This window comes from Anomalospiza imberbis, chromosome 4 (genome assembly GCF_031753505.1).
Source record: "Anomalospiza imberbis isolate Cuckoo-Finch-1a 21T00152 chromosome 4, ASM3175350v1, whole genome shotgun sequence".
Lineage (NCBI taxonomy): Eukaryota > Metazoa > Chordata > Aves > Passeriformes > Viduidae > Anomalospiza > Anomalospiza imberbis.
The window spans coordinates 5,752,201-5,765,308 of NC_089684.1; positions in this window are offsets into that span (position 1 = coordinate 5,752,201).

Genomic DNA, 13,108 nt, shown 5'->3' on the forward strand with positions numbered 1-13,108 from the left:
GTTGGACTTTGATGTTCCTTGTAGGTCCCTTCCAACTCAGGGTATTCTGTGATTCTATGTCTTACTCAGTAATGACTTGTATAGCCAAACAGCTCTACAAAAGGCATGGTCTTCAGCTCATGTGGACAGCTCCTGAAACACCAAGTACTTGAAACCAAGAGATTTCAAGCAGCAGAAGTACCCCAAATGCAGCTCAACCCTAGGCATTAGACTACTTATTTTGTGGCCCCTGGGGTTTTTCAATGCACATAAATTTACCCTCTGACTATTTATAAACTGACTGTGGAGACATTTGGCAACTTTTTAATTTGTTAAAAACAAACCAAAAGTATACTGGTAATGTTCATCACCAGACTGATTCTTGCCAGTTGTATGTGATTTGACAGGATATTTATTGCTATGATAGTAGTATCTTGGAGTCTAATTTTGCCAGTTTTAACATTGTTATGGTCAATTTATAAAGAAAGGCATTACGCAAAGTAAGAAAATATGGCAAAATCTGAAGGCACTATGGGAGTATGTTTTGCCTCAAAGGAATGTGTTGATGAGGTAGCATCAGGAAACAGCAGTGGCACAGGAAGTCATGCTAGCTTAATTGGAACTTGTAAAACTTGTAGTTTACATGCTTACCACTTAAAGTGTCTTTTTGCAGTTTACAAAGGAACTAAAATATAACCCCATCACTGCATCATATAGCTTGTGGATATCAGTGCAAAACTTAGACAAGAAAGAAAAGTTGTTGGAATTTGGGAAAAATTCTTTGAAGACCAAATGAGGAAAAAAGTCCAGATCACCAGGATCCACAAGAAATCCAACTTAAGTTTTAGAACTTCTCTCCTGGGCTGCTCCTTTCTTCTCCCTTCACCTCTGGCAGCATTTTAAAATCTGACATTGGCTTTTTTATGATGTCAGGGTTGTCACCATTGTAATGGGATGAGCATGAAGCTGAAGCTAAAGCTGTATAAAGCAATATAGTAACTTTATCAGATGTTATTGATAAGGTTGGAGGGAAGCCATCTTCAGTGAAGAGAAACTTGCAGCCAAAATTCCTCAGCAAGGCCAATGTGTTTTTACACACAGATCCTTCCTTCATGACCTACTTTTCCTTCACTCATTCAATGGCCCTCTGCTCAGAAAAGAGGCCAGCACCCATCCGTTGTGGAAGGACCATGCGTATTGCAGGATGTTAGCCTATTCGTGGATGCATCCTAAAATGCCTACTGCCTTTTTTAGGTCACCTTAGAGCATTGGCTTTTTTAACAAATGAACATTCCTTTGAGTTTTCAAGGAAAGGTCTCTGCAAAGTACAAATGTCTGCAAGATTTGGCATGTTTTGGTGGATTTGGTATGTGTTTTACCAAAACAGTTCAGTCTGAAGATGTTTTTTGATTTTGCCCTTATCCTGTCTTAAAGAAATCAGAATTTTGTTGGGTTACTTCACAAACATGTTTTTATAGACCATTTCAAGCATAAGGAGCAGGACAGGAGGCACAATGTGATTGATATTTCTGAGAGAAGCCCAGACAGACTAGGAGAGTCTTAGAAAGGAAGGGGAATGACTTCCTTTCTAAGGAAGGAATGGCATGACTTCACATACTATGATGAAGGTATCATATTTTATCTACATCTGTTGATGTCAACTTTGTCCCATCTTGACATTACAAAAGAGGAGTTCCCTTTAGTCTTCCCAGCTTTATATTTGCTTTTTTTCCCAGGTTTTGCTCACAGAATCAGCACATTAGTCACATTCCTACACCATTCTAAAATTCTATACTCCTTCTAAACCTCAAGCAAGTTTCCAGTGGGACCTGAGCCATTTGTGGGTCTTGTGATGGTCTTCTTCTAAATAGCTAGACTATTTCTTTCCTATTAGGATGAAAAAATTATAAAAGGGTGCTATTGTGTATTTGATTTCACGTAAAAGTAATGAAGTCATGTTTACTCTGCACATGCAAGATTTCTAGAGGGAAATTTCTGTTATTTTTGTGACATTAGTAAATAAACATTGTAAGACCACAGCATTAGGCTTTTTTTTTTCTGTGTTGTGCATAACTGAATGACCATTTCAGATACAATTTATATTTAAAAAAAAAATAATTATAAAAAGATACTGAAAGCAATGGCTAACAAGCAAGGCAGAGAAAGTTATATTCAAGTTACTTTGTGCCCTCTGTCCCTGTAACCTTACTTTGCTGAGCCACTAGTATCCTGTCCATTTTATTTACTACTGGAGGATAAAAACCCAAATCCTTTCGTGTTCTTGGAATGGTTCCAAAACAGAGCACGTATTGCCTCCTGAAGGTGACCTGTTTTAGGGGTGTTTACCCTTGCTAGATTCTGGTTTGCCATTATTAAAATGCCACAGTGAAGCATTTACTAGCTTTGTCCCTATATTTACAATACCTTTTGACAGAGATGTCTAAGAGCTTTAAACATATGCTTTAAACAGTGGATGGTTGGCTCTGACATTTGTTACAAATCTTTTCAGAGGGCCATGTGGAACTGTTCTAATCCGGGAAGAGCCACTGACTCGCTGTGTGATCTGACAGAGTGACATATCACTTGACCCCAGTCACAGCAGCTGTAAAATGGAGTGAAAATACAGGGAGAAAAACGGAGGATGCCTTTTGGCAGAGCTTTCTTGAGCAAATAGGGTTCAAACCTGTGGCTTGGCTTCTTTCTTATTCCTCCAAAAGTCTGCGATTAGTTTTAGATCAGAATTAGGTTTTCCAACATTTCTTTTTAATTCCTTTTGACAGTGGCAGTATTCCTTATGCAGTCACCTCATCCTGGGTGCTCGGGGTGGAAAGAGACACTGGAGCCTGCGGTGTACAGACGGTCTAATAAAGGCTCTCCCGGTCGGCCAGTTTTGCAGGGCGGAAGCAGAAGCGTTTCACACAAAAGTGTTCCTCCCTTCCTGCCGCTCTCCGAGCCGGGGCGCGGCGGCGGCGCGGGGCGCGGTGACCGCCGCCGGCGCCTCGGGCCTGCGCCGGGGCCTGCAGGGGGCGCAGCAGCGCCGCTCCGCCGGCCCGGCCCGGCCCGGCCCGGCCCTGCTGGGACTGGGGGGACTGCGGGGACTGCGGGGACTGCGGGGTCTGCTGGGACTGCGGGGACTGCGGGGACTGCGGGGACCGCGGGGACTGGGGGGACTGCTGGGACTGCGGGGACTGAGGGGTCTGCGGGGACTGCGGGGACTGCGGGGACTGCGGGGTCTGCTGGGACTGGGGGGACTGCGGGGACTGCGGGGACTGGGGGGACTGCGGGGACTGCTGGGACTGCGGGGACTGGGGGGACTGCGGGGACTGCTGGGACTGCGGGGTCTGCTGGGACTGCGGGGACTGCGGGGACTGCGGGGTCTGCGGGGACTGGGGGGACTGCGGGGACTGCGGGGACTGCGGGGACTGCGGGGCGCTCCGCGCCTGAGCCCCCGGAACCCCCGGGAGCCGGGATCCCGCGCCCCTGCAGCCCCGGGACACGCCACCCCCGCATTCTCGGGACCCCGGGACCGCCGGCCTCCACAGTCCCGAGTCCCCGAGTCCCGCACCGCCGGGACCCTTCTCCTCTGTACCTCGGGGACTGAGGAGCGGCAGGAGGAAGGAAATAGTCTTGCTCCCGGTGATAAGCTCTTCGTGAAATCAGAAAGAAACACTCCAGCTTTCCCCCTGCATTTTGCGTGGGAATACAGCGTTTGGTTTGGGGGTTTTTATGCGTCCGTAGGAGTTATTTTGTTTGTGGGAGTTATTGTTTGTTAGGATTTTGGTTTGGGTCATGTTTTTGTTTTTATTTCATGTTTTTGTCAGTTGGTTATTGTGGGAGTGCTGGAAAAGTTTGAAAATCCCGCCAGATGCAGGCCGTGTTTTCTGTGAGATGGCTGCGGATGCTTTAAACAGCAGCTGAAACTCGATCCCGTTCAGACAACTCCAAGAATGGGAGCTCGGTAGAAATCCCACACTTGGGGCAACAATGTTTTCCCCAACCAACTTCGTGGCCAGCATTCAGATCTCATCTAGCCCACGTCTGAGGATAACCTTATGCCAGAGTCTATGTTGCTGCCTGTTCGGTACACTTACTTTTAAGCTTAGATTTGCTGCTATTTATTTGTGTCAAATCTTCCCCCCATAGCTGTTCTTCGTACAGCTGGGTAGATCTTGAATTAACAAACATCTGCAAAGGTACTCTAGTTTGCATCTGGATGTCCCTGCGCTGCAAAGAAAAATTGTTGGGCAGAATGCTTGTGCTGGTGGAACTTTTCCCAGGGGTAACTGGGCTCTAGTGAGCCTTGTTTTGGAGCGTGACCTGGCAAAGCTGGGAGGTGGAAAAGGAGGAGGGATAGCTTTTCCAAATGATGGAACTTTAAAACAGACTTAGGGCTGCTGTCAAATCTTTTAAACCCCAAGCTGGTTTAAATCCCATTTTAACGGGAGACTGAGGGACAGACAGAAGGGCCCAGCCTCCATCCTCAGGCACGTTACATGCACAGATGAAGTGAGGCAAGCTAAGCTGGAAATCAGTGCGCTAAAGGAGCCTCACTGCAGCCTGTAGCGCAGTTGCTGTATCACAGCCTCTGCTGGAGCCGCTTGGCACAGCCACTGGAGCTGAGTCCTGCTTGAACTGTTGTGTCCCACTTGCATTCCTGAGCCGTCAGACAGCAGCACGTGGATGTGCAGGCAGCGGTCAGCAGTGCATGCCTAGCAAGTCTGTTACAAAAATAGAAGCACAATAGATCTTTCCACCTACCAGTGAGTCTTTCTCAGTCATTACTGTTTTTTACGGCCAGTGAAATATAGAGGTTTTTGAGGTGCTGTGACCCAGCTGGACCTCACCTGTGCACATCTTAGGATGTTCTGATCTAGTTTCCATCCAGGCAAAAGCAAATCATTTTGATTTGAGTCTACCCAAAGGTTTAAAACAGTAATTATTGTAAATGGGCTGTTAGAATGGGCCTTTTTCATAATTCTTCTATTCAGAATTTGCTTCATCTTATTCTGATATAAATCAGACTAGATCAGTTTGAAAGGCTGAAGCAATTACAAACCAAGGAACCTTAGCATGGGAAGATAAGGCTGCTACTTTGCCCAGCCATCTTACAAGGGCTCTCATTGCCATTAGTGACCTGGCACGCTTGGGTGCCTGATCTACTAATTTCACCTCCATCAGCAGTTGATGCATGACCACGAGAATCACCCGGGGCCAGGAGTACACAGTGTACATTGCTTTCATAAGGCCATCACTTCCGTGGGATGGTTGCACCAACTCATACAGTTTAACATTTCATCTATAGGAATTGCCTGAATTTCTCGGTGACTGGTAACAATTAGGTGATTATTATTGGATGCTTCATCGGCAAACTGTAATTTAATGTGCCTTGTATGCAGAAATAATCCACTTAATTTCTGGTTTTGATTTTCAGACACTTGCACAAGAATTGCCAATACACCAAGAGCAGCTGAGGTCTATAAGATCTGGTTTTCACTTTTAGTTCATAATTTCATGCTGCTTTTTTAATGTGACTTTGAGTTATCACTGTTACCTCCTGTGTTTCTGTAAAGAAGGGGAAAGAACTGGTTTCCATCCCAGGGATATGTGATGTCAAACCTGCTATTTTCTTTTCCTTTCTTTTCCTAGACCATCTAGATGGGACATCTTATGCAAAAAAAAAAAAAAAAAAAAAAAAAAAAAAAAAAAAAAAAAAAAGAATATGATAACAGTTCTTGGAGAAACTCTTGAATAATTTAATCCAGTTTTCTGAATTAGGCAAAGCATGTTGCTCTGTATTTACACTTGATTTTAATTAACTTGTTGATGTGTTTGCAACATGTCAGCAGTCAGGGAGACCTTGTGAAGCTGTTTCCCTCCACTTAGTAGCCTCCTGTAAGATGTGAAAGAAATTATCTGCAAATTTTTTGCTTTTTTTCCCTGTGATAGCTTCTAATCAGTATGAAATGTGAAAACGCCATTTCTTCTAAACAGTAATATATTTGATTGTATATAAATTTTCATATGCTTATTTCAGATCAAAGTATAAGAAACAATATATACATTGTCTCTGGAAAGGGCAGAGTTTCTCTGGAATAATACTACTTCTGTAGACTTTTTAAGGGCTCTGTGCTGATGCTATCCAGCAAAATAATTTGCTTCTTTGATTTCTTTGCCTCCATGTCTTCCCTTTAAATTAAACCAAAACAAATTTTGCCAGACTGCTTTCCTTGAGAGGAAGGCTGCAATATGCCTCTGTGCTAGCCAAACAGCTGATTCCCTGTTTCATTTCCTGAAAACACCTAAATAGAGCCGAGCTGCTGGGTGTCTGGACTTCTCTCTGCTGTCTGTATTGTATATATTATCTCAGACCCTGTTCAGAAGACTATATAAAAGAGCCACAGCAGCTGTGACCAGCCACACAGTAAGTATATTAGAAGTTCATCCTTCCTCCCACAAACATATTTAAGTTTGTTTCATATTATAATATTTGAAAGAAAACCAGTCTTGTTTAATATTGTAATAATTGAAGGAAATCCAGTCTGTATTTTTTTATGACTAAGCAGAGTTTGAAGGAATGGATTTGTTGCTAGTTCAGACTAGCAGCATACCCATTTGGGGACTAGTCCCCTTTGACTTTTGACGCTGGGGACTAACACGGTGTTTCAGTTTCAGAACTTGCACATTTTGAGTCGTAGGGAAAATATAAAGGGGTCTTAAAAACACTTGTGTGGTAGCAGCCATCATCACAGACCAGATCCCAAAGGGCAGATTTGCATTGCACTTGCCACCTTAGTCTTTTGTTGCTGAATGTTTGATCAGCCAAGTCAAAGTTCCTATTCTCTAAGAAGGACTCTTTGGTCACTTACTGATATATTTATTAATGCAAACTATCTGTTCTGCTCTGACAGGAATTTTATAGTAATGTCTTTCTTAACATTATTCTACTTTTGCACATCTTTTTATGATCTTGTACGTTTTCCCCCCTTTATGCTGAAAAATGCTAAAACAGTAGTTGTCATACATTTAAATGGAGTTTGTCTGTTTCTTATTAAGAAAAAATCTTTGGTTTTCAGTAAAATGGATCTGCTTGGAGAGGTCTTTTTTCAAGGAGACAAAATTTTCATTGGAAAGGTAGCATAATATTCTGATTTGTCTTACTTAGAAGTTACTCTTTGAAGGCTAATCCAGCTGAGAAAATCTCTGGTACCATCCTTTACCTTCAGTGTTGTGAAAATGCAAGGGATTTCAACACCTTGGCTGCCTGAACTAGGATGGTGCTGAGCAGGTCTAGGCAGAATGGCTCTGTGGGTCCACATCTTAAACCAAAAGCAGAACAACAATATCAATTGAAATAATAGTTGATATATCTTAAATACAAAAGCAATAGTTGTTCAGGTCTCTCATTTACATACATGAAAAGAGAAGTAAAAACTGTGCCTGCACACATTCTTCAGTGCCATGGACAGATGGTACTGGAGCATAGCCTTACTATCTCTGAGCTTGACATTCCAAACTTGTCCACAGCATCTCTGAAGGAAAGAGTTCTTTTAAACAAAAAATGTTAGAGAAGCCAGAATTTAATAACAGTAAGCAATATATTTCTATACTTCAGTCTTGTACTCTACATGAAAGGCTATTAAAACCTCTGATAATTTTATATCCTATAATTTGCAACCACTTCCAGTAGGTTGGTAGTTAATGACAATGGCACTAGCTTATGGGATCCTATTCAAGGCTAAGCTTCAGAGTCTGGTGGTTCCTGGAAGAATCTTCTTTTGGGGTTGGGTTGTGTGATTTCAGCTCCTTGCCCATTTAACTGTGCAGAGCTCCAGAAGCAGCAAGATGTCCCTGTTTTGGTTTGCCCATATTTCATTTATTAGGCCTATGAATCTAGTGTCTTTGTAATCTACTGTACTGCGGCTCCCTGTAGGAGTCGGACTACCAGCTACCAGAAAACACTGATGAATGGCAGCTGTGCATACAGCAGGGAATAGAGCAAAGGGAAAGGTCTCCTGGGCATCCCTGAGCAAAGTGTGCTAGGGAGTGCTAGGACATTTTAAGTCACCTTTTCCTTTGTCCTCCCTCTGGTCTTGCATGAGCCCTGCCTGCAGAAGGTCATATTTCTATTCTGGCTTGAGGCAGCTCTTTCTGCTTATGTAGGTAATCAGTTTGTTTCTCCAACAGAAGGAGGACTCACAGCCAATTTGACTCTTCTGTGTAAAACATCAGTAAGACGTTAAGCAAAACTTCTTAATTAGCAGCAAAAAAGAAATTTTTATTCCACACAATTATGGAAGTGAGCACCATACCAAAGATGGAAAAATTGGAACATAATGTTGCATCCCAGGTTTGGGTTCACATAATAGGTTTTTTCTTTGTTAGTTTTCCAGTTCTTTGTACCCTCGTGCATCCCCCGGGTTTTCCCCTACTCCTGTGGTTTCCGTGCCCGTCTTCCCGTTCTCGCGGTCCCACTCACCCCAAAGTCTCGTGTCTGCCCCTGCCGTGTTCCCATTGGTCTCTGTAGTACACGTCATCACTGCGATGTCTGTACCCATTGGGCGGGAGGGCTCCCCGTCCGCCCTGTCCCTTCCCTATTTGATCCCACTCCTCGGCATGCTCGAGGCCATTTGCGTCCGTGCGAAGCTGGGAGCGGCTGCAGCCTTTCCATCGCAGCTCTCACAGCCAATAAAGCATCCAGCCGCCACGCGGACGGATTTGGACGAATTCTCTGCCTCTTTGTTTCTTCCCTCGCGCCGACGGCAAAGCGCGGCCAACAGCCCACCCCGGAGCGCGACAGCAAAAGCGCCCGGAAACTGCGGCGAGCCCCGGCCCCGACGAAAAGCTGAGACGCCCAAGCCGGGCATTCGGGAGCTGATCGGGGCAGACAAAAGTAAAGAGCAGCCGCGACATAATACTGAAAATATTCTACTTCCAATATTAATAATATTCATGGAAATACTAATATTTTATCTAATGACTGTGACACCAAAAGTAGGCAGGTCGCAATGAAGTTTGCTTATGAGATAAAGCTGTGAAACATTGTCAATATAATGAAGTCAGAGACAACATAGAAGGTGAATTGGATAGTCTTGGGGACGAGACTAACACTAGATCATGTCCTTGCATACTGATAGGAAGTATTTCTCTTATGAGCTGGGACTCAATCCATTTGAAATGATGACCAAGAAGAGGCCTAGCCTGTTCGGCTTGTTCCTGACACAGCTGAGCTCTCACTGCTATTTAACTCTGCTTTTGGCTCTTGCCATTTTAAAAGGCACCCTGACAGCTGATAGACTAAGAGCACAGGTCAGCAGGCTCCCTGCTTACTGTGTGTCACAGCTCTCAGTGAGCTGCAGAAGGCAAGTGGTAGTGTATTAGTGACCTGCTGGCATTCATTGTCACTGAATTCATCCTCACACATTACATTCAGGGGAGAAAGGAGGACTTTATCACTGCAAGGAGGAAGCAGACTTTCTACATAGCCTGTGTTGTTTCTGTTTTGCATAGCTTGAGAAATTGGCTCATTGAACTTTTAATCTGAGGTAATGTTTTAAATTTAGTAATATTAAAGATATTTTTTCTTTAAAGTGCCCTCTACTTTTTCTTTAGTAGCCCGTTCTCCAATAGGACATGATGAAGACTGGTTTTGAGAAGACGGCCTGAGTATGGCCAAGAGGAGGGAAATACCACGTGCAAAGCAGAAGTGGATAAACCTGCCTGTCTGGTTCCAAGATGTGTCTCATGGGGCAGTTTTATGATCCCTAGCATAGCTACTGATGCTTGTCCTGAAGAAAGATAATCCATTGTGATCTTTCCTGACCAAATATCTACAATCCCTTTCTGGAGTTAGTAAAAAATCTTCCTTACCAGCCAACCTTTAAGTGTATCTCTGCGGAAGGACACAAACCCCAGCAGGACTCCCTTATCACTGATGTGATGCTGTCGTTTTTGATATGTGTGACTTCTTGCCTCCAACCCCCATGCTGAGATCTCGTGTTCCTTTTCCCCCCAGGGTCATGTTGTACACAGAGTCCCCACTGTGGCTTTGCTCTGCTGGGTCAAGGGAAACATGAGATGACAATTTAGCCTTTCCTATAAATGGTTAAATGTAGAGAAGAAAAAAGTGAGAGGTGTTGTGGATTTCATCTTCAAGGCAGAATTTATAAATCAGGGAAAAATGTAAAAATGGACCCTCTCCAGGGCTTTTGATGTCCTGTACCTTTAAGAGAGGAGTAGCAGGGTGGCATTTACAGCCCCTGTAACTGTCCCAGATTTTAACTGTTTTCTTTTGAGTAGCAAATATGTGACTCAAAGAGTGCAAAAGATTCTTGTATTTCTCCAGTAGCAGCACTGGAAAAATTTCATGTACATATAAGATCCAGCATCCATGTAGGTTGTTGGTGTTTTCTGCAACTTTTTGTAAGTTTGGGGAAAACTTAATAAGTACTGTTTCTCTTTCTTTCTTTAAAAAAGACAGGGAGAGAAAGCCTGCATTTTCTGCCATTTCCCAAGAGGCTTTTTATCTGTTTAAACCAACTAGGGATTTTTCACATATTGACATAAGCATTCATTTGCTAATTTGCTGGACATTAAACTGCACAGCATTCTTGAATGAGACTGGAATACTTGGGTACTTAGTGCTGCTCAGACCCCGCATCATTCCCAGTACACATATGGTTTTCCTCCTCTATCTCCTAGATAAAAGTCACTGTTTGATCGCCTTAAGGAAAAGAATGAGTTAAATGGACCAATATTCTAGCCTTGGCTCTAAAACTGGGCCTTTTCAGAAACTCCTCAGCACCTGCAGCAGCTAGGTCATTTGCACATACATAAATAAATAAATTAACAATGAATAAATAATTTAATCCCACCACACAATGCCACCTTGCAGATCTGATCCTTTGCTCCCAGTGAATTTGTCCATTCCTAATTCTTTTTGATAAAGTCCTCAGATACTTGCTGACTGTCAGTCTAATTTTCTTATTGTTTTCGCTTGATTAGTTCTGTATGACCTAAGGTCGCCCTTAAAATCCACATCTCTCGTGAAGACTCCGAAAGGCCTTCATTTTTTCAAAGGGATGGAAAGTGCCTGCCATTTCTCCGGACAAAAGCCTGGAAGGTTTTCAGTTATTAGCCTCCTGAAGCAGCCCTTTCGCTCACCCAAGCGCAAAAAAAACTCATTAGGGGGCACCTTTCTTTCTGGCTTCTTTATCTGACGCATGTAGGGTTTGCATGTTTCAAGATTTGCAGGTCTTGGATGAATTTGGATAGCCTCGCTTTTAACCCTGCTGGACTGCGGCTATGCCCACCACAGACATTTGCCTCAGCTCCATGCCCTTAAGCACCTGGAGGTGCTCTGTCTTTCTGAAAGCTGCTTTGCACCCGCTTTGTGGTGCTGCGGCACTGGGAAAGCATGCTCGTGCAGGGGGTGGGTGGAAAGGCAGGCACACCTGCCAACACGTTATATCTGGGCACCTTGCCCTTCAGAGGGCATGTGCAAATCTGCCAGCTCCTGCATTCACTTGAGCTGCCAGAGGTTATAAATCAGAACAGCATCTGATCTGCTGTGCTTAAACAGTGCTACCCAGCAACACCACACCTGTGGTTACCTTTTAAGAGGTTACCTTTTAACAGTTAAAATCACTGGAAATTGTACTGGCAGGTATGACAGTGATGAATGTTGCTCACTTGCCTAGGTGCCTGTATTTTGTTAAGGAGAGACCTCATGACTGAAGAAAGAGGAGCAAACTGATTGTTTCTCTTTCATAAAAGGGCTGCCTAGTGTCTCTGATGAGAGACCTCAGTTCAGGCTGGGATCTGAGACTAAAGAGGAGAATGATTCACAGGCTTAGAAGGAAAATAAGCAGATCTAGAAAATGTAGAAGCCAGGAAGATAAGCCAGGGCAGGTATAGAAAAGCAGGTGTCTTGCTCCTGCAATGCTATTTCTTTTGGTCCTGAAGAACAGCTGGTCTTCCACTGGGCTAGAACTAACTGATCCTTCTGGGTTAAAATTCAGTAGAAAATCTCAGGGCTGCAGCTGAGGTCCTACTTCCAAGCATGCAGGGTGGCAGTTTTGTAGCCGTTAATCTTTGTCCTGGCTATTTTCAGGGACTGAATCCTTGTTGGGCTGGAAGAATGTACCATTATGACCACTATTTTTCTCCAGGCCTGCCAGCTCCTATGATATTTCTGTGGTATTGACACTTTACCTCAATCTAGTTTTCCTCTGCAATCTGGTTCCTCTGAAATCTGAATGAGGCAGCACCCAGTAAAGTAAAGGAAGTAATGTGCATAAGCAAATCCTTGCAGGGTCAACACTACATTATCAACAATGAATAATATGCATTATTTTTTCCACTGGCATAAATTTTGAGCAGTGATTAGTTGGATATAGTGTCAAATGGCATGGAAACTATATTATCTACTCCATAGTTCAAAGTAATAGCTACATTATGGTCTGAAGAATGGCAGAAATAAGGAGAAATGAGAAATTAGAAAATAATTTGGGACTGCAACCTAGCAATAATAATGAAATCATGAAATGGTTTAGTTTGAAAGGGACATTAAAGATCATCTAGTTAATCTTGACTTTGGGACCTCTGTCAGTAGGGTCCTGCTTGCCCTTTCTAATCTGTCAACTGGTTAATCTCATCTCTTAGAAAACTTCAGGATGATAGTGGGTCCTGGAATACATCATTGGGACCACATAGAAATTGTGATATTGTGGTATATTGAGTCTGTAGAGGCCTCTGAAGGCACCAGAAGACAACCCACAAGGAGAAATTGTACCAGCATGATAACAGAAAGAGTATTTTAATAGTTTTTTGCATTGGTTTATTTTTCTGCCTCAAGCTATACAGGAGCATTTTAAGCTAACAGAAGAAACACTGTGCAGTGATAAAGAAGGAATTTGGAGATTGAGATGAAGTTAACTCTCAGTGTCTCCCTCAGGAGACCATGCATTTTATACTGAAGTAGTAAGACAATACAGCCTTGGAAATCATGGTGACAATGAGGCTGAACCATGATTAGTGGTGACATCCCCGGAGATCCATTAATATCCCTCATTCACAGGATCTGAGCAAGCATCATTTAGCAGTGTGGTGCCATAGTTAGCATGTTAACTAT